General features: G+C 47.1%; 1 protein-coding gene across 2 annotated transcripts in view; it reads right to left on the bottom strand.

The window, feature by feature from the left end:
• Nucleotides 1-18,752, bottom strand: part of KIFC3 (kinesin family member C3) — a 446,810-nt gene that overhangs the window by 194,698 nt on the left and 233,360 nt on the right. The gene's annotated exons all lie outside the window — the stretch shown is intronic.

Raw genomic sequence — 18,752 nt, 5'->3', positions numbered from 1 at the left:
CTAAGACCTAAAAAAAGAAAAAATCCTTCACTCTTTTATCCCTCCACTATCCTTTTCAATCAAAATTAACAGACTAACATGTTCACTTGTCAAATTCCATATTAAACTATACTAATATACTACCCAAATAACTGAATAACATCTACTACTCAAATTACTTCATCTTTTTTACTATACTAATTTTCAACAGTAATCCTTTATGGGTTCCGGAGTGGCATGCTACTCGCCAGAAAAGCGCTTCAACACCCATCAGGGGTAACAAGTGCTATATGAATACAAATCTTTCTTCCCCTCTTATCCCTCCGCTATCCTTCTCACTCCAAGTAACTGACTAATATCCACCACAGAAATTACTTCATATTTCACCATATTAATTCACCACTAATCCTTTGAAGGCTTCCTGAATAGCATGCGTCAACAAGCGCTATATAAATACAAACCTTTGTCCTCCTCTATCCTTCTGCTATCATTCCAAATCGAAATAACTGACTAACCTATCCACCACTTAAAATAAACTTGCATGTTTCACTATACTAATTCAACACTAATCCTCTATGGGTCCCGGAGCAGCGTGGTACTTGCCGAAAAAGCCCTTTGACGCCTCGTCAGGGGTAGTAAGCTCTATATAAATAGAATTACAATACAAAGGCGAGACCTTTTGGCTATGCCAATGCTTGTTATTCACCTGGGATGTCCCTACAGTGCAGGCCACGATTGGACTAATGCTGTCACTCTTAAACTACACAAGTGGCCTCTACATTGGGGGCTTTGAATACCTATTCTGCAGGCTACTTTAAATCCAGAATGCATTTCCAGACAACTTCTGCACCGGCGCCCACGGCAGCACATCAACCTGCCCTCCAATCTCAGTTACTTGCAAGGCGTCTCTCTTTTAAGGCACTACACTTTGCTTACTCACTGAGCTGTGGTGCAGGACCACACTTCTTTCAGTCTAAACTCTAAATCTACTGTTGGAAGATGTCCTTGATTCAGAATGGCTTTTCCACAAAAAAAAACTTTAGTCCGAAAACCCTGCATTAGCAGATGTTCTTTACGGATATCTAAAATATGGAACTCAGCCCCTTCACATATAAGCATATTTAGCAATTATCTATACGTCTGGAAGGAAGTAAAAACCGAGGGGCTTATTACAAGCATCACTGTCAATATGTCAAAAAGTTAAGTATCGGCGGCGCAAGGGGTTTGTGAAGAAGTCCCCTGGTTCCTCCACAATACATGATCCTTCAGATGTGGCTTATAAAATGGCGATTATATGTACATGCAACCTTGATCCTATATCTCATTTGCTTTGCACATCATCTTCGGGTATAGGCACTTTTTCTTATAAGCCAGTTTAGATAGGATGATCGATTATCTCAACCTCGCGCCTTCGCACTGAACATTCTACACATCGGTTACAATATGAACCAGCACTCTTCCAAACATGCGAATACAATAAGCAGCCATGTTTTCTGCCATTAATAAAGCGCCTTATGGACTTATTCAGGGGTATGAAGCGATATACGAAAGCTAAGACACAATATAACGCAATACTTAGCACACTGTTTTTACATGAAAAAAAAACACCCACGTTTTGCGTTTCTCTTAAATCGTATGCACCCGCTTTTGAATTATAGTTATCCTGACAGAAAAAATAAATAAACATAAAAGGGGAATTTTGAAAGTTTGTAAATGTATTTCCTATGTGCGACTTATAGTTTAGCTACAGAGATGATAATGTAGGCCATTTCGCCAGGTTAGGGAGTGCCCCATTGTTTAAAAAAAATGCCTTTGATCCATCTTTTGCATGGTGACGTAATGATGAGTAGGGAAATCCAATCCTAGGCCCCCGAGTCCGCTGCTGGTGTAAGATAACTAAAGGGCGCAGAGCAGAGGGGGAGAGGGTGGGGGTTGGGTGGACTGCAGAAAGAAGCAAATCTAATCTGGAAGCGCCGTCTGGGGCACGAGCTCTCGACACGGACACTTTCACATATGGAATCAGCGGAGGACGGAGTCCAGGGCAGGCCAGAGACTTTAGAATTCTAAGACTGGGCGGCGAGAGGGTGAATGCTACGTGTATCATCACAGCGACAGCCAGGCCGTTAATACCTCTCTAAAATCACGGAGCAGGTGGCATGCCGTTGATTCATGTTAATATTGCATTAATATAACTTATCAATAATATGTTCCTATTTTATCTCACTTTCGTAGCCTTTTGGAAAAAGTTTTTTTATGACAGAATATCGAGGAGAAAAATGGACGAAACAAGCAGCCGCAAAAGTGAACACGACCGCAGTCTGTTTCCAATTAACGCATCCACGAGAAAGGAAAATGTAAACAAGCGCGCGGGCGCGATCATTGGAAACAGATGGCCCAGCTGCTCGCTCCCGCAAGGTAAACGCCATAAATGCATGAGTGGTCTTTGGAGACAGTGCAGTACATGCACGAGTTTCCCAAAAAGTCCTGAGTGACTCCTAAGCAGCACTTGCACGCTGCCTAGGCGAGACCTAAAAAAAGGCGAAAGCCGCAAGCAGCAATTAAATGAGATGAAAACGTGTCAACTGCCCTTTAAGATGTACCAAAGATCATTTTGGAAATAAAACTGAAAATGGTCTACAACACATGAACCCTGTTTACTGGAAAAAAAAATGCCTTATATTGATTCTCGAGAAAAGTAATTACTGCGGCACAGGTTCAGTCCTCACCAGATGGTGAGAAAGAAGTATTTAGTATGGGGCATAGGGAAAGGAAGATTACGTGGCCAGGATGCACAGAAATTACATCACATGCAGCACTGGGGTTCACCCATTTACAACCGCGAAAAGGAGATGTACGCATTTTACACACGTGTGTAGGACTCTTCTGGCCATTTTTCTAAGGCACAATTCAATTTCTTACTCCAAAGCACTGGATGTTCAGAACCAATGTAAGCATAGAATATTATCCATTTGGCAACTCCTAGAGTGAATTCAGGACCACATACTTCCATAGTTGTTAGAAAGCCCAAAAAATGATGGACCTCACCGGCCAGCTCACCAGTGGTCACCCTTTGTATTGCAATGAAGCCTGGCTAGCATGCCACTCTTGGTGGTTTTCATGACATGGGACCAGACTGTAGTCCTCTAGTTTAGCAACATAATCTGCCTTGGTCACGTAAAGCTGAATATGAGTCGCAAACCTGTCCACAGCGTGCTGTTGCTTCCTAGCAAAAATAGGAAAACTCAATGTGAAGTTCCTTGAAAACAAACCAAAAACAGCCGTATGCCAGGCCCTGCGCGCAAAGTGATTGACATCTTACGTCATGTAAAATAAAATAAAATAAACAAATTCACTGAAAAAATTTAAGGTTTAAGGTACGTTATAGTTAGGTGAAAAGGTCAGTTAAACATATTATTTTAAGCAAAGAAAACCACTGAAATTCACCAGTTACACTTATGTCAAATAACTATAACACATGCCTTAAGATGACTACAACTTGCACCCTAGCCATGCATTGCTAGTTACCTCACATATTACATCACTCATGACATTCTATGACCTCATTGATAATATCACTGCCACATCTGAAATGACATCATTGATGACAACATTGTGCATCGCTGGAGCATGAGAAAGTTACTTTAGGGCATGAGTTATACTTACTTGAGACAACTATGAGTTAAAGCAACTCTGCAGCTGTGCCAGATGCCTCAGTAATCAAGGCTATTGCTTCACTCAGCCTGGGGACTCACCCAAACAGTTTGGGCCAAAGCTCTAGATGTCATGTCTGCAGTAGTAGGGCAGGGGTTGTCATCAACTCCAAAAACTGCAATCCTTTGGATGCTGCAAGAGACTTAAAACGCTTTTTAAGTGTCTGTGTCCTCACAGCAAAATGTATGGTCACTGAACGCTTGGGAGGTAGAGGGTCAACTGGAAGGGCTGGCTTACTGGTTGGAAGATGCGTAGACTTCCATTTGTCAAACCAGGGGCAGTGCTTTAAATGGGCTCTTACATTTATCCCTCTGAGTACCTGTCAGGCGCGGTGCATCCATTGGGGCGGGGGGGGGTGTAGCCCCCCCACCCGCAGCAGCTCCCTCGGCGTCTTTGAACTTAAGTAAACTCTCAGTTACTTAAGTTCAAAGGCGCCGAGGGAGAACTGACAATCATGTCAGTCAACATGACGCCGGACTGCCCGGGCGGTCCACGTCATGTTGACTGACATGATTGTCAGACCAGTGGGGGGCAACAGGCAGCAGCACAACACAAGTGTGCATGAGTGGGGACGGAGGGCGAATTTTCGCACCGCGCCCACACATGCGCACTTGTGTTTTGACCTGTTTGCGCATGCCCATTAGGAGCCCTTTGGGCTCCTAATGGGCATGCATCGGGCGAAAAATAGCCATGCCCTGGCGCTGCTGGCAGCGCCAGGATTGGCTTAGAGGGGCTGTAGGCGCCAACGGACGGACTTGGGGCGGCGCGGACCTGCTCAGGACCTCAGGTAGGATTTTTAAATTTTATTTTAATACCCACCTTCCCCCCACTATCCCCCCCCCCCACGACACCCCCTCACCCCACGCGACATTCTACCCCCCTCACATCCCCCTCCCCGCGAGCTGCCCGCGACTGCAGTGCATCTGAACGCATAATGTTGCTGCTGACTGGTTTCAGAGGTGGCGCTGGGGTAGGGTGGGGTGGGTGCATGCCCCTGTGCCCCCAGGGCATGTCACTTTGATTTACTGCAGGGAAGTGTTAAGCCAGCTTTGTCCGAGCCCCCGACAGACATCCTGCAAGCTGCACAGTCCGCGCTGAAGTTAGAATGCTGTCATTTTTATAATTTCTTTTTTTTTGTTGCTTTCTCCAATTGCCATGTGTCGGTATTTTGGGAAACATTCAATGCGGAGCAGAGTTTAGTTGGCGCTCTTTCTAATCCCCCGGCCCCACACCCCCAGCAGCCCCCCTTTTTATGGCACACGGCTGGTCTTTGCAATGTATGCAATGGACTCCACCAGAGGGGTCAAATAAAGCCACGCAAAGGAGCTGTGTGAAAAGCGAGGATGCCGCTGGGTCTGCTGGGGCCTACAAAGTCCATAATGCAAAGCGTTGCAGGCCGTGACGCAAGGGCATGTTGAATCTGCCTCAATTGACACTGCGGCACCCGCTGGTGGATATCAGGCACAGCAACCTGCCGGGGATACTGGTGGATGGGGGAGGGAGAGGGGGGGGTGGTGACTCCTGGATGCTGAGAGAATGGATACATTGAATTCTATTGATGATGGGTAGATGGATGAATGTCATGTAGGACAGTTTGAATTCATGGCTGCAGGTGGATGGGTGGACGTCATGGGTGCAAGTGGATGGATGAATGTCATGGATGCAGGATGGATGGATGAATGTCATTGATTCAGGATGGATAGATGGATGTCATTGATGCAGGATGGATGGATGAATGTCATGGATGCAGGATGGATGGATGAATGTCATGGATGCAGGATGGATGGATGAATGTCATGGATTCAGGATGGATGGATGAATGTCATGGATGCAGGATGGATGGATGAATGTCATTGATGCAGGATGGATGGATGAATGTCATTGATGCAGGATGGATGGATGTCATGGATTCAGGATGGATGGATGTCATTGATGCAGGATGGATGGATGAATGTCATTGATGCAGGATGGATGGATGTCATGGATTCAGGATGGATGGATGTCATTGATGCAGGATGAATGGATGAATGTCATGGATACAGGTTGGATGGATGGATGTCATGGATGCAGGATGGATGGATGTCATTGATGCAGGCTGGATGGATGTCATTGATGCAGGCTGGATGGATGTCATTGCTGCAGGAGTTGGATGTATTGGGATTCCAACCTGTGACGCTTGCTGCTGTGGCGGCTTAGAGCTGGGGTGAGTGTCTGAGACACTTTGTGCACAGCCGGGCTGGGTGGGTGCCCGCCGCAAAGCTGACCAGGGGAACTAGGGGACACCTGCTGCACGTGGGCATCTGGTGTACAGCAGGCTGCCTGACACACTGGTGGTGCACAGCTGAATTGAGTGGGCGTCTCGTGTGGACAGCAGGCTGCTTGAATCACAGCTGACCTGGGGGGGTGTGTGTGTGTGTCTGTCTGTCTGTCTGTCTGTCTCTCTGGTGTAGAACCAGTGCTGGATCCACAGCTGGGGTTGTGTCACGGAAGAAGGAATAAAGCATCCTTGTGTTGTGTGTGGTGGAAGTGTAATTAGAAGGTATGCTCCGCTCGCTCGCTACATGCCGCTCATCCTGAACTTTTACGCCTCACCACTTTCAAATGTCACCAGCCGCCCCTGGTACCTGTACTCATGAAACACTGGTGCTGGCAGCCTTTCATTGATAGCCAAGGCCAGGCGCGCAACACCCATTGGGCCCACGGGGCTTCAGCCCCCCCCCCCGTCGTGTGTGTCAGCCCGGGCTGACACAGCTTCACGGGCTGGCGACTGTCTAATTGCAGCTGCACTCGAGTACTTAACTGGTCTATAAAAGACCATTTACGTGTAAATTAGGGTTTTGCTGTGTGTTCACCACTTCTTACAGCCACGCAGTCCGTGGTTGGAAGGATTACCCCCCCCGAAATATTTTCCAGCCCCCCCCCGAAATTTGGCTCTAGTTGCCCGCCTGGCCAAGGCACTTCTGTAGACCGGAGCAGAGCCCAGCTGAGCAATTCAGCGCGGGCTCATTTGCGTACCGTCCGGGAGTTCACCATCAGGCTGTGTTGCAAACACAGACATCGAGGCAGCCCAGTGGTGAGAGCGTCATTAAGAAAGCTGTGGGAGGTAACCAGGTTCGAAAGGCTTTACTCCCACCTGATTCTTTTGTTAACTGTTCGTTTATGTTTGTCTGCTTGCCTATGATTGTTTTTGTGTGAGACAACAACAAGAGAAAGGATGGGGGAGAATAGAAACACTCTTGGAAGTTATATTAAATGAAATGTGTGGAATGCTTTGTATGTGCATGTCTGCTTGTTTCTTTCTGTATCACTCGGAAATATATAGAATTGTGCCAAGCAACAGCAATTACCAGTATTGCTGTTGCATATATTACAAAGCTCGGAAATGTGAAAATATCGCCACGTTTGGCTTTCATTGTGTGTAATGAGTAAACAAACCGGTTTTCTTTATTGAAAGAAATTTCACGTGTGTTTTGGTATGTGCTGCAAGTAGTATCGAAGTCAAAAAGTATCGGCATGTCTTGCCCTAAGCCCCGCCCCCAAGCCCCGCTCACTCGCCATATTTAAATGAGTACCTGCACTATTTTCCCCCCATTTAAAGCACTGGCCAGGGGCGTCCTGATGTTGCATCGTAATGCCTGCCTGGGGGGGGGGGGGGGGGGGGGCGCTGCCAATGGTTTTACCCCACATTGTTGAATGATGGTAGTACATGTGCCAGATATTGCACTGACATCGTAAAGGAGTGTGAATCTAGAACAGCCGCGGTGCGTCCATTGGGGCGTAGGGGGGGGGGGGGTGTAGCCCCACTAGCCCCAGGACCCACGGCTGCAAGAAAAATCAAGAAAAATAAACACTGACACACGAATAAAATGTAAGCGCGCGCGCCGCTGGGAATCCGGGCAGGACCCGACGTATCCGGGAGTGCGCTGCGCAGGGGGGCTGGTCTGCAGCTTGAGTGACAGCAGACAGCCAAGGTAATTCGTGTTAATGATTGTAAACGCGCAAGTGAAGCTTGGGGCTGCAACTTGCCCAAGCATGCGCAGTCACGTTCCCCCATAGAGAGTGACCAGGGGGGTGCTGGTTGAACCAGCCCGCAGTAGAAAGGGTGACACAAGGCGAGCAGCAGTGTGCCCCCCTAGCCAATCCTGGTGCTGCATGCAGCGCCAGGATTGGCCGGTCACGGCGCAGCAGGGCAGGGCAATCCATGATTGGATGCCGCGCTTGGGTGGTGAGCCGCACTGCATAATGGCCAATCACTGTGTGTGACTTCATGTAGTCATGCAGTGATTGGCCATTGCGCGGTGCTGCTGCTGAAGTCAGAGGATCCCATTTCTGGGGCTCTGGGACTCGCCAGACACTACCTGATAAATGCCAGTTCGACCCTGGGTGTGTACTGTGTCCGTACATTGACGTATATGCCAGCGTCTATGCCCCTGCAGCGAAGGAGTTTGCCCTCTGCCCTAACTGTAAACTTTCCCCGCCGAGCTCCGAATCGCACTTGGGACCGGACCAGCCTTCCCTCTCACAGCATTGAGCGTATCCAAAGCCTCACATCCATCCGCTGACGCTGATATGCTTGGAAGCCATAGCGTCAGGCTGCCTGTGTTGCAGGGCTAGCGCTCCAGATAGGACCCTAACAACTGTGGGGCGTGTATAATTTCCAACATACCTCTGAAATGACTTTAAAAATATGTTGTGAATTTTATTTTGGGGTCTAATACCACATGTCTTTTATCGTTTAAAGGGTACACCTGAAGCCTGGAAATAAAGTTTCCATTTGAAGCTACAGATGTGTCACGTAGAGCTGCGTCACACCGTCAGGGAGGCCCGCCCGAGGTCTCGCTAGTGAGTAGATCCATTAGTGGAGCGGTGTCGGTGTCACAGGGGCACAGAGGCCTGGGGGGGGGGGGGGGCGAGTGAAACCTTTTTACTGCCGTATTACACGTTCAAACTGTGACAAGGGGGTGTGGGCATTTCCTTCCTGGCAGTGGGGCCCATAACACACTCTCTACGTCACTGGTCTCTACGTTAACATGGCCTCCTGACGTTTGACTTTCGGTTTCGTGTTTACACCGACAGCAAGTTTGGCCTCAGAAACTCCTACTGTGAATGATCACGTGGACATGTATCAGAAAATAGTTCTGTGCACATTCCCCTGCCATGTGCTGCAAACACCCCATTCCAGTCGTACATTCCATTTTGGACTTTAAATGTTCTTCTTCATCTCTTGGCGGCCTGCGCATCTTTTTCGGCAACATAGTTTGGCTCATGGTATTATAGGTAGACTGGCTGGGGGGATGATGGGCGCGGCTTACGGTGTAGGTTTCATTCAAATATCACACCGCGCCTCCAGCTGTCTCCTCAGCGCAGGCTTTTCTCTGTTTATACAATCAAACATTAAATACACATTCCGCAGCGGGACCAATCGCAGCTTGAACTGCAATCGTTGGTCATTCGATTCAAACCAGTCATTTTTTTCTAGTTGTTCCATGTGTACAAATAAAGAGGACAAGCGGGCGCTTCATTGCCTTGGCGGGAAAGTAGGTCCGTGCGCGTGGCTGGCATCCTCTGCAGAGCCCCCGGTTCTCTGTGGGTCAAAAATCAGACGAGGAGACCCAGCCAGCCATGTTTGTGATGTATAATAAAAGTCTAATTGTCGCTAATAATAACCCGCTTGTGTGGGTAAAGGCCATAATAGAGCCTGACGTGCTTCATCATTGAGGTAAAGAAGTCTGCCGTTTCTACTGTCATTTTCGCTAAGATTGTCTGAACCTTTGAAGTAACCCCCCTCCCCCTTACAGGCATCAAACACTCAAGATAAATCTATTTACTGTTGACTGGCTAATCTGCGAACCAGATCAAGGCAACATCCCAAATCGGATCTGTTTGTTCAGCATATGGAGACAGCCATAGTATCTTTTGAATGGTAATTATGATAAGCTTGAGAGCTGGCAGAGTTAAAAGTGACTGTCAGTGTCCTGAATGTGGCTGTGGTTATTCTCTGGCATTGGGGCTCCACTTTCACTCTCACCAAGGAAGGATTGGGTTACAATGTCACGCCATTTCGAGGGGCTAGTGATGGGGGAAAGTGGGGGAGAGGAACACAATCCAGTAGTTGTCTACCACGGAAAGCTTCAGAGGGGTGATGGTCTGAGTTGATGCTGTGCTGTGGCCTTACTGTTTGCCTGGTGTGAAATGGAGGCGGTGGGACAGCCTTTGCATCCGCCATTTCCTGGTCTCCACATGCCCATTCCACATGGATCCCCCTGCATAACATGTGATCCTCCTACTTGGAACCCTCTGCCACTGTCACACGTGAACCCAGGGGCATTTAACATTTTTTCAAGGCTGTATACGCCAGTCAAATTGGGCTTGATATCCAGTCGTATCTTCCATTCAGCACAATCTGATATCCGAATACCCCTCCAGCAACCTCAGGTCAGGGTTGCTGGGCGTGCTGCAGGGCAGTGGTTTCAGGCTTGGCTGCATCACCAGGCTTCGTGTTATGCTACAGGCCAAACATGTCAGGCTGTGATACACGTCCAGGTTCCACCGTGGGTTGAAGTCTTGCTGCTCTGCCGGCCGGACCATGGGCCTACGGGTTCGCAGGTTCCAGGGATGGCAAAGTAGAAAGAGGCGGGCGACCGGGGCTGAAGGGTTTTGAGGCTGTGCTGCACGGCAGAGGTAGAAGGGAGGGATCCAGGAAGTGCCGGGGGACAAGGGCACTGTGCTATGCAAGAGGCTCCCAGACTGTCCTGCCTGATCGAGGGTTCCAGGCTCTGCCGCAGGGACCTGGAGTCGTGGACTGTGGTGCGTGCACATGAGCCAGCCTGTGTGCCCTCTGCCCTGTCACTAGCGGTACAAAGGGGGGTGGTGATGGACGGAGCATCTGAATCAATCAAACACTCACACCCAGTCAAAAGATCTGGGTTTAATCCATCACCGTTCTTTAGCCCACTCTGCCACCCCAGCTCAGACATGGCTATATGCAAATCAGTCTGACCCTGTGCCTCATGGGAACAGTCCAGCCCGAACTGCCAAGCCATGTCTTCCCTGGACCGGAAAAAAGCTTCCGAGGACCGTTTTCTCTCATTCCAGCCGTCTTCAGCCCGGCTTGCTTGAATCCAGTGGCAAAGTGAGCAAGGGACTCACGTCTGAGCATACCCTGCCACACTTATGGCGGCCAAAAGTGGTACACTGTCACTGGCTTCTCTCTCGAGTCTCGACCCGTGGGCCGTACAGTCCTCCTACATTCAAGCTTGCTGAGTGTTGCTTGCTGATCATCAGGTATTTTCAAATTCATTTGCTGTAGTAACTAACTGTGGCGCGTGTCAACTCAGTCAGTATGTGTCAGTGCCATAAAGAAATTAGCAACAAGGAAAAGCATGGAAGTAGATCTGTTCTGCTTAATTGGTTGCAAAGTCTGCATTTTAAAATAGTTTATGGGGTTAAGGCATCTGCTACGAGGTGTCCAGGAGATCTCAGGGAATCATAATAATAGCGGTGAGAACTCTGGAGGTTAACACATTTTGGGAGAGATCTGTGTTTTGTGTAGTCCCATATTTGAATCAAAGTAGTATAGAAGGTTAATGTCTCTCCTGCAAAACATAATCACCCACTGTTCTTGAGGGGTAGGAAGGGGAGTTTGCGGCTTGTTGAACCTCAATTTGTTACTACCTTCTTCAGGTTTGTTATTCCTGATATCGCAACACACATGGTGTGAATCTTATACAATGTTGTGAGCATAGATGTACCACTTAATTATGCAATAGTGCTCTGATATGTGTTTGATATAGCATATGCCAACTGAAAATGCAATAAAATGTTTTTTTTTTTAAAACACAGCTGTCTCCTGCAAAGCATGTAACATTCAGCTCACAGATTTATTTTATGTAGATAGTAAAGTGGGTTACTGTTTTGAGCACAGAGATCCTTTTGTTAACTGCAGCTCATACATTGTAAACCTTGTAGTACACCACAGTGAGATATGAAGGGCATTTAACTCCTACACCTTGCAACCCTGACTGTCTCATGTAAAACATCTTGAACATTGATTTGCAGACTTACATGATTTATTTTCAATGGATAATGTGTATGTTGTGTAAAGCACTCTAACACTCTGCATTGGGATGAGTAGCGCTATAATATAAAGGAATATGTGACGTTACAAGGCAATCACTTAGATCGCTGTACGTTACATCGCGGTTATTACAACAGGGAGTGTGGGCAACATGCCGGTGCACAACTGACACTAGTGCACAGATGAAATTGTTCAAAACTTCTTGTCTATATTTTTGTGTTCTGGCTTTGTTTTGTTTTCCAAATGATTGCGTATATATGCTCAAAATTTATGCATTCACCAATGGGGACAAAAAACAAAGCACAGATTTTACTGATCAAATGCCATATTAAGTACATTTTGTTTCACCTAAACACTATCATCTGTGTGGAAAGACATGCGTGATAGTCACATGCGTTCTAATGGAAACGTGGTAAAGGTAACGCGTGGTTCCCAATGCTTTGTGACGGCTGTTTCCCAACTGCTGTGCAACTTCTTCTACTCTTAGAGCTGAGATTTTCATGAAAGTCTTATAGTCTGAATTCAGCACCTGAGCATAATAGGGCTGAATGTATGAAGCACTGTGGTTATACTGAATAAGCAGCTGCCTATGTAATGACAACAATTAATGTAATAACTGCACTTTCACAATTGCTTTATTAACCTTCCTGCTTTCTCAAATTTGCTTGAAAATGCTCGATTTTCTTCTTTTTTTCCAAAATTTTCTTGGGGGGGGGGTAATCCCCCCAAACCCCCCTTTTGGGGTTCGGGCTCGCTAGCTGGGCTCGCTCGCTACGGTGCTGCCTCACCACTTTCAAATGTCACCCACCGCCCCTGATCTAGAAGCACTAATCAGACACGCTCCACGTTCTATGTATGGGATGTTATCAACATACTGCAAGTAGCTTCGAAAATGCCAATAAAGAAAGGCATTCCAACCAGAGTTTCCTGTAGCATTTTTGTCATTCCTATCCGAACGGTCATGGCTGTATGGCATGCACAAGCCCTCTGTGGCCGGCCTCCCTCGCTGGGATCCCAATAGGGTAGGAAGACTGATAAGACTCCAGATACGCTGTGTTACTCTTCTGCCTTTAAGGATAGGCAAGCGGTGGTAGGAGGGGAGTGAATCTGTAATACTGGCAAACAGGAACTATGCCCGGGTCTTTGCCCTTTTGGTGTTGCTTATATTCTTTTGTGCAGGCCAGTGCTGTGCTCAGACCTCCACATTGTGCGGCGCTGAAGTGAGCGTCTTGAGGTTCTGATCGATGGATCTTTGTCGCTGTTGCCGGGGTCTGAAAAACTGCGGATGGGCATTTTACCAATCTTTGACTAACACACATGCTATGCTTTGCAATCTGCCTCTTATTTACACAACAGCTCCGATGCTTATACCCCCGTCATAGCACACTAGACAAATGCCCCTTGGATATTAGCTAAATCTCTTCATGATTTGAACAATCAGTTTTATCTTCTATTACAGATTTTTAATTTTAAAAAAGAAGAACACAAAATGTATAATTACTACTTATTCAATATGTATATAAAGAAGTGCACTATTAACAATTCATAACTATTGACATACAGGTACCCTATACATGTCCCCATAGGGTGGAGCAATCAAACCCTATCACAACTTCCTTCTAAAAAACAACCATCTAGAGAAAATTAAAAGCCATCCAATCCAATATCTTCAAACCACCACATAGCCTTCATTTCCTTTCCCAGCCATCCACTCATTTAGTGCAAAATCACACTCAAGATTGAAACCGTGCATCAAAAGCTGAAGACGTCACACACTATATTGCTGCATGTTTTAAACATTCTTAAGGTGGAAATCAAAATTAAGCCAGCTACGGAATAGGTTTCTCAATAGGTTTCCCATAAAGTGTGTGATTTTGCACGATAGCTGGACGGCTGGGAAAGATCATGACAGAGGCGGCTCCCCGACCAAGGTGAAGGAGCATCGCCCCACTGCTTTTCAGCAGTTCAAAAAAGGAAAAATAAAAGGATAACACAATGTTATCATTTTTCTGTGCTGAACCCAGTTTTGTGGCAGGGCTTTGCTGTTGTCACATCCAGCAGGGGGAGGAGTGGTTGGTGTACCTAATTGCGCATGACTGTTTGGCCGGCCGTCTTGGGATGGCCAGACATGCGCACCAACTGGCTGTATTGCACAGCTAGAATGGAGAACATGCACAGGCTTCCACTCCCTGTCTGAGCACCAAACCAGGCCGCTCACACCAATCACAACACTACTGTTATGCTGGTCACAGCAGCGTTGTGATTGGCTAGGGGACTCTGGAAGCCTGTGTGTTTCCGTGCTGCCAGGAAGAGGACGGAGGAGAGGCAGTGGCCGGCCTGCAGGTAAGTAATATTTTCTTTTCTCTCCCCCAGCCCACCACTATGGCGCCACTGGTCATGAACACCATATGATGGTTTAAAGATATTGGATTATATGACTAAAGAACCATATATCATGAATCAAAAAGAGGAGGACTAGGTGCAGGATTAAGGTCCAGTACCTGCGCTCCTCACTATAATTGACACGTGCATTCGCCCCTTAATCATAGACTGCTCAGTGTGCGGCATTGATTGCGTCATTCGTGTCCTTTTCTATTGCACGCTGAGCATTGAACCAACTAAAGGCAAATAATTGGCTCCTTTGTGAATATTACAATTCCCAGCATGCAATAGAAAAGGACACAAATGAAGTGCAGCCCACTAAGGGCAGGGAACCAATAAAAAACATGCAGAATTTCAAAATAAAGCAGCAATCAATGCAGCAAACTGAGCAGTCTATGATTAAGGGGCGGCAGCCCTGAAACGCGTCAGACACCATAATTTACCTGGGCTTGATGGAGTGATATCTTTGAAAGCCGGATGGCTGGCTTAACACTGTGCGTCCTGGAAAAGCTAGAGGGCATTGTTGGATATATATATATATTTATATATACATGCTGTCTATTGTTCATTGACAGCATGTATGAGTGAATCCATAGGTAAGTGATTAGATGTGTGTATACATCTATGAATCACTGAGTGGATTTTTAGATACTTGTATTGCCGTGACAATGGATTTAAATATGATACTCTGTATTTTACAAACAGTGATGAAAAATTGTAATAGTGTATGAAAAGGTGTATGTGATTGTCACGTGGATGATGTCATCAGTGATGTCATCAGTGATGTCATTTGAGATGTCATCAGTGATGTCACTGACCATGTCATGAATGATTTAATATGTGACATCATCAGCAGTGGATTGCGGGTGCGCGAAATATAGTTAGTACAACTAACTATATAGGAGCAATTTCATTGGTTTTAAATGAGTAAAATGTCCAGCTAACTATAACACCACTAAAACTTATAGTTTTTTGAGTGAATATATATATATATATATATATATATATATATATATATATATATATATATATATAATGGGGTTCTAAAAAGGTGCGTTTGCAATGTTAATTCCCACAGGACCTGTCAACACGCCTTCAGCCGGATGTATGACGTTTCAACGCATGCTTTTACCATGCATGCCTTTACAACACAGGTATTACAACGCAAGTCGTTACAACGACTTGCGTTGGGGGGCGCTGGATAGTGGAGTAGTTTAATTTTCTATTCGAACTCCAGTCCCCATGGATAGTAGGGAAGGTGTTGGATAGAAAATTAAACTATTCCCTATCCAACAGCGCCCTCCAGCAAAAGTCGTTGTAACGACTTTCGTTGTAATTCCTGCGTTGTAATGGTAGTGGTTGGTAAATGTTTCATTGTAAACGATGTTCCCCCTTCAGCCCAAAGCACTGGACGGAATTACACCAAAATCTGGAAGAAATGTAAATTTGGTTACGCAGCTCACACTTTGTTATTTGGTGTAAATATGTTCAGCAATTGTTGAGAAACTATTTTTTTTAAAGTTAATGATATCTGTGACTGCAACGATTTTGCGAAAAAAAGACTTGCTCTTGCAGGGAGACAGAGAACCCAGATTGGCTGCCAATTCTTCAACCAGGAAGTGTTGGAAACCATCTTGGGACTTGGCTTGATCGGAGTCCCTCAAAAAAACGAAAACAATGCAGAAAGGGAGGAAGGGTAGGAATACCCTGACTCCCTAGGACTGGTGGAACGGTCCCCAAAATCATTTGAGGCTCAATTTTGCAGCGAATTTGCAGGTGAATCTGCTGATTTGCAGAAAATTTGTTTTTTGAAAAAAGGGCCTGCCAAATACCAGGGGCATCAGCTTTTAAATATATGGGCGTTGCCACATGGCCCCCGGGTGCCCTAGGGACTGCCACCTCCCTGGGGAAAAGAAAGGTAAAATAATGCAGGGGGCTGCGTGTCCTCCCGCAGCCCCAGGGACCGCCACTCCCGGGGGCAAACAATGGTAATAATGCAGGGGGGCCCGCGTAGCCCCAGCGACCGCCACCTCCCGGAGCCTTCTTAACATTGAATGGGGGGGCTTAAATGCTCTCCGGGGCTTTGTAAAATTGAATGGGGGGTGTGCACAACCCCCCCCCCTTGCAGCCCTGGGGACAGCCACCTCACTGTAGAAATTTAAAATATCGATGTGGGTGGGCCCACTTGGCCTGCCCGCACCCCGGGGACCACCACCTCCTCGGGGAAAAATCCAAGATAGAAGGGAGCCACAAGGCCCCCTCCTGGAGACATGCAAGGCCCTGGGGTTCGCCACCTACCCCCAAGGCAGATACCTGCTATGTCCTGGGGTGACCGCCCCGGGACATAGCTGTTTGCTGTGGCTTGGAAAGAGGTTTACAGTTTCTGCCAGGCCACAGCAAACACTCTGCTTCCAGCAAGCAAGAGCACTGAAAATGCTCTTGCTTGCTGGAAGCAGAGCAGAATTGCTTCCAGACACAGGGAGCTATCTTTCCAGTAGCTTGATATATCTGGAAGCAATGCCAGATTTTGCAGGAGGCGGGGAGCCAGCAGGGACCTTTGGGGCACTCCCGGGGAATCCTGCAGTCCCAAACGAAAGTCACTGGGTGTCCTGGGTGGGAGCAGGATGCCCAGAATAGAGGGCGGGCTTCAAAGGGGGGCCTCTGAGGCCCCCTCTCCCCTACGGTAAAAATAAATAAATGGAAAGGCCAGGACCCAGGGCCGAAATCAGCATGGGGAGGCATGCTGTGTGCCTCACCATACAACAATTTAAAAATTCCAGCCCGGGAAAGTCACCGGAGGCCCCCCTTTCACAACCGGGAAATCACCTCCTGGCACACTACTGGTCCCCATAACTCCTGAAGGTCTCTGAGGGGCAAATACCCCTCCTGTAACCTCTAGTAAGTACCACACAGCGGGATTGCTGAGAGGTCATTGGAGGCCCGCCCGCTTTCTCCACCACTCTGCAAATGCGCCTCCTGGCAAACTACTGTTCGGGGGATGTAGTCCATTTGGGTGTTGAGGGTCTTTGGGGACCATGAACCCCTCCTGTTACCTCCAGTAAGTCCCACCCAGTGGGATTGCTGAGAGATCGTGGGAAGCCCGCCTCCTTTCTCCACTAGTTAGCAAATAGAATTTTAAAAACCTTAGAAATTCACTGAAAAAAAACAAAGGTTACAGGGACGCCATAGTTAGGCTCACAATTCACCAGTACAAAACCAGGGAAATTTGGCAGTTTCAGTTAGCTGAACTAACTAAAACGTATGCCCCCGCAATGCACGGTTTATGACCTCACAAATGACATCACTCATGACATTGTCAGTGACCTCACTGATGACATCATCCACAGAACCAGTTACACACCCAGTTACACTCCCATACATCTCATACACCCACTCCCACACAACCAGACATTCCATTCGCAGACCCATACAAACTGTGAGACCTACTCACTGATCCATTGAGCCAGTAACACATCAACTCACCCATACAGCCACTAATACAACGACTAACTCACATAAACAGCCACTCCTGTAGCTACCCAGTGACCAATACAGCTACTCTCACATTCACTCATACAGACATTCTCATACTGAATCAGTCACGCATACAGATACTCGCATACCTACTCACTCACCCATAGTCACTGAGACAAGCACATACTCTTCCATACAACCTCTCACACTCATTCACCAATTCATTATCACACACCCTTTCGCCCACCCAGATAGCCACTTACACTCCCATGGATGCACCCATACAGTCACTCATATACCATGTTACTGACCTATACAGACACTTGTGTACCTGCTCAGTCACCCATTCAGCTACTCCTCCACCCTCTCATTTGCCATTTTCAGCCACTGGCACACCCACTCACCCGCCCATACAGTCACTCCCACAGCCACTTACCTTATTATACATGTTTAACACTCAGTAACTTTTAGAAAACACTCAATCACTGGATGATGTCATGAGTGATGTCATTTCAGATGTCATGAATGATGTCATCAGTTATGTCACTGACCATGTCATGAGCAATGTAATATGTGAGGCCATAAGCAGTGCATTGCGGGGGCGTGAGGTATAGTTAGCTCAGGTAACTATAACTGCTGAATTAACCAGGCTTTGTACGGGTGAAATCTGAGCCCAACTAGAACGTCCCTGTAACCTTTAATTTTTTCAGTGAAAATATATATATGTGAAAACAGCAGGTTTCCTGAAAGGTCCTCACATGGGTGGCAGGTTTGAATATGGAAAACGAAAGATAGATATTCGATAATCATCTTCTGTCTTTAAAGGACATACAGATGGCAGGCCCTGGCCGACCGGACTGGTCGTAGTAGGCATCAGCCGTTTTGCCTGGGATGCTGGATGGGTGGGGAACGATTTTGTTATTGGAGGCCGGTTTTGCAGCGGTACTGCATTATCTGTCACCCCTAACAAAAGCAGCAGTGCTCGAAACTTGCTCATCTCCCCCTCCCGGTGAAGGGGGGGGGGGGGGGCGGTATGGTCCAACAAAATTGCTAGGGACGCTTTGGGTTTCCAGTCCGGCCGTGCTGGCCAACCTTATATTCCCCGGGTAATAAATCAGCCTTGCGCTCT

Source organism: Lissotriton helveticus, chromosome 12 (assembly GCF_964261635.1).
Source record: "Lissotriton helveticus chromosome 12, aLisHel1.1, whole genome shotgun sequence".
Taxonomy (NCBI): Eukaryota; Metazoa; Chordata; class Amphibia; order Caudata; family Salamandridae; genus Lissotriton; species Lissotriton helveticus.
The sequence above is the reverse complement of the archived record's forward strand: the minus strand, read 5'-3'. Positions and strand labels throughout refer to the sequence as shown.